The 4,214-nt window shown below is 35.4% G+C and overlaps 1 non-coding gene across 1 annotated transcript; it reads right to left on the reverse strand.

The window, feature by feature from the left end:
* Positions 1 to 2,143: 2,143 nt before the first annotated feature.
* Positions 2,144 to 2,217, reverse strand: Trnat-agu (transfer RNA threonine (anticodon AGU)). Its single transcript has one exon. It is a non-coding gene; the product is annotated as a tRNA-Thr (tRNA).
* Between the last annotated feature and the right edge of the window lie 1,997 nt (positions 2,218 to 4,214).

Genomic DNA, 4,214 nt, shown 5'->3' on the forward strand with positions numbered 1-4,214 from the left:
TAGGGTGCCTAGGTATATAAAATCACAAACACATATAGGGTACAGGCTTAGCTCCACAAAGTAGCAACCCCATAAGACAGGCGACAAAATTAAATTACAATGCGCTCCAAGGAATCCAGCCCGCTGGTCACCCGTAGCCCGTAGCGTCAGTATTGCTTAGCTTTTTTCAAATATTTGATTTGACATAATATTAATATTATTAATTCCCGGTAAGGATATTTAATATTTATTTGTGTGTTTCTCATGAACATTTGTTTCTGAGTTAAGGATGTATTTGTCTATATAAGTATTTATTTAGGTATTTATCGGCGTCAAAAAAAATATAGGTACCTGTATAACTGCTTTTTAAATATGGCCTTTAAATACAGTAAAGAGACAATAGTGTCAAAAAATAAAATCTGCCGACGAAGCTCGCCAAAGAATGTAATTAACAAAACACCAATAAAAATAATTGGCTACAAAAAGCGATCCGCCACGGCCGTCATTTATTATTTTGATTACCCTTGTTATTGTTATGCTTATGGCTGTGTTCCAACGAAATAACCATAACACTCTGTGCCACACGAAAAAGTACCTTTTATCAAAAAAGCACAAATTCTGAAACAGTTTCAATTTAAAATCAACCTTAAGTTGAGAGATAAAGAATCGAAAATTAAATAAATACCAGGCAGAAGTTTGTTCTCCTTTATTTTATAAAATACTTAATTCAAAGAATGTAGTCGTTCTAAAAGCAATCCTAACTTAAGCAACTGAAGGTTTGAAATTGTAAGGCTGTTTATTAAATTAAAGGCTGCATTAATATTTTATAAGGCCATTCCCATTGCTTTGCTAGTCGCGTTCCAATAACCATTATAAGCCTGATCTTGTGTAATACATCGGCGTTTAGAATCGCGGTTGCATTTATACTGGTTATCAAATAATTTTTGTAAGGTGTAGTAACAAGAACCGAGCATTTTTGTCACAGTGTTCGCGTATATAGTTGGAAAATGGCTGCCGTGTCCGTATTTATAACTCTTTCGGTTGCCGCCGAACCAACGCGTGACGACGCGGTTCTAAAAACTATGGCGGTTATTGTTGAAATTTAGCGTGTTCATTAAATAACAAAGTTATGATTTTTATTTTATTTCTTGCTCGGTAGTTTTGGGCCGAGATATGATTAGTATGTTTTAATTAAATGTGCTTTTGTTGTTGACAATGACCAGTTTTGTTTAGATTCTTTTTCTTCAGTGTTCATTAAAGCATATTACTTTGGAAGGGTTACTTTAAATACTTTGGCCTTTGGTATGGAGCTTTTAAACAGACGCTAAAAATTTAACCTTTATTAATTTTATTGTACTTACCTATTCCACTTGTATTCAGAACACAGAAATCGGGGTTTAGGGTCTTGGTCTGTGATTCAGACGTACATTTAAGGTGGTTAACACACTTATTATATTACTGAGCAACTTTTATTATGGACCCAATCCCGAAATCGCGAAAAAGAAATTTGGCCGTGTCATACATTTTGGCTACCTAGTCCATTTTCTATGGGAGGGTAATTTTTTTTTTCGCGATTTCATGGTTGGTTCCATAGTAAAAGTTGCTCAGTAGGTATAATCCCAAAACCTCCCTGGCAACGGGAATGCAGTTATTTTTTAGTCACCGTGTATTCTGCAGACACATAAATAACCGATTCAAATTTAGAGGGAGGTGCAAATTATTTTCGAGGTTCACTTCACATTACTTTATCAAAAAACTTCGTTCCAAATATCGTTCGAGATAGGTATAGGTAAATGGTCGTGGCATAACAGACAGACAGATGGACGAGCGGACAGACGGACATGACGAAACTATAAAGGGTTCCATTTTTACCATTTTTGCTATGGAAACCTAAAAATTACCTTTTACATAACTTTTAAATTACCTTTTTTTAACAATAATATTAATTTTGATTAATACAAAATATAAAGGCAAATTTAAAAAAAAAGTACCTACAAAAAGGCGCTCATCAGCAGGCTTAGACTCGCGCGATTAAACTTTTAATAAAAGAAACGGAAAACATAATCACATTCGATTACTTTTCAAATTAATAAAGTATTAATAATTTAAAAACGGTAAAAATTCGCAACAGAAAAAATAAAAATTCTCACACCGAGATTTGTTAAGGCCCCGACGAGATTCGAACTCGTGATCTCCTGTTTACTAGACAGGCGCTTTAACCAACTAAGCCACGGCGCCGCTGAACTCGCGGGCGAAGTACCGATATACCCGCCGACGAAAAAAACACTATCTTCACAAATCCCCGACGACGATCAAATATAACTCTTAACACGTTGATTTAAGGTGAATTTTCTTTTGTAGTGAGGCCTCGCGTCTAAAGCTTTGATTTTTTTCGGGTGAGTCACAAAAACAATTTAAGAGAAAATTTGAAAGTTAGATGCCGTAATAGTTAGACTAGGATTTGCTAGGATTGATTGTATCGTATTCAAGCAAAAGGTCAGTCAATATCAATGGTGTTTTTAACTTTTTACCTAGGACCTAGGGTGTAGGTAATTGGAAATCACCCTTATCGACATTCGACGATTCAGTTAAAAATTGTTCTATGGGTACTTACAAAATACGAATATATTTGGATTTTTGGGAAAACGTTGTAGTTTGGTGTGGTTTGGAAAAGGGTTAAATATGAGAAATCTAAGTAAATAAATCTAAGAAATTTCATTTTTTTAGGAATCGGAAGTTGTATTGTTATTTGAGTCCAAAACCATACGCGATCACGTACCTACGTGTTATCAGTAATTTTATTAATTGGATTATCTTATTTATTCAAGTGTGTCAATAAATGACTGATAAGCAATCGTTAACCTGTGTATTTACATAAAAACAAGATAGTAAGCAATAACGCTCTCGCCTCCAAAAAGTACAAAATAATATGTATATTTTAATCAATTTAAAGATCCTAAAGAAAATAATAGCTAATACGCCCCATAAGATCCAGGAAGAATTAATCCTTCCCTAAGAACCGAACCACATTCTCAAACACTTCCAACAATCACCATTTCTCAAGGCAGAATTAAACGCTATCGCGCTGACATTGTAGCTTACAGCGGTAATAATGGATGTTATAGGCGGTAATAATCAATATTACCGCTGTAACAATCAATATTAACTGTAATTACAGTGAGGATTATCGCTTTATTTAGAGTAGGGTCACCAGGTGTCTAGACTTTTCTTAGAATGTCTGAAATTTTGGGAAGGAGAAATTGTTCTGAAAAATAAATACAAGTTCATACAGGTTGAACAAAAATAGTGCTGGAGATCCGTTTAAGACAATTTGAGTCTTCTAATTTTTCCTAATCAGAACACGATACCGAATATGCCCTCAAACGGATCCCCACTATTTTTGTGCACACCTTATGTTTGCGCGAAAATGTAGGCAAAACATGATGCGAGTAGAAAAAAGAAAGATAAATTATATATAAAATTCGTATTGAACATTTGACTTTGGTGTTATTGGTATCAATCTAAAAAAATGTTTTTTTTTTGTAACCTATATTGTGTCCCACTGCTGGGACTCTGGCCTCCCCGTACAAAACTGATATTCCACAAAACTGTCAATTTTTTCGAAGACGACGTGTATGGCAGTTGGCAGCTACTTTAATAACCTGCAGTTGAATTTATAGCTAATAGTTATCACACGTTATCGTGCCAAACATCGGCTTCTAAGCTTTATTAGAAGTGTTAAAAAAATTGCGTCACGTACCCGAGACTTTTCTGGAATGCCCCATCTACTTCAATATAATTTTATCATCTTCTTCAACCTGCGTTTTCCCGGCCTAGTGCCAGTGCCAGGTCCGCTTTCCTGCTCAATCTTTTCCACTTTGGCCGGTCTTCGGCATCCTCAGGTGTGAGATTGTTCTCTTCCATATCCACAATCACGAGTCCAGTCAGCGCTTCTTCTTTTTATCATAAATTAGAAAATGTTGTCAGGACTTAAGACATTCGAAGATGGTAACCCTATTCCACGGGGCCATTAGCCACGACTTTATTGTTGTAATTCTGTAATGACCCGTCTGGCACGCTAGGATCGGTAGGATTTTGATTTTGCAGTTTGATTTGGAGTTTGCAGTGGGGCTAAAACTTATAAGACTGTGATTTATTACTTGTAATGGACGCATTAGTTTAGGTCCTTGATATGTGAAATTTGTTACAGATTATAACGTACTTTTACACAGTTT

Source organism: Cydia splendana, chromosome 5, assembly GCF_910591565.1.
Source record: "Cydia splendana chromosome 5, ilCydSple1.2, whole genome shotgun sequence".
Taxonomy (NCBI): Eukaryota; Metazoa; Arthropoda; class Insecta; order Lepidoptera; family Tortricidae; genus Cydia; species Cydia splendana.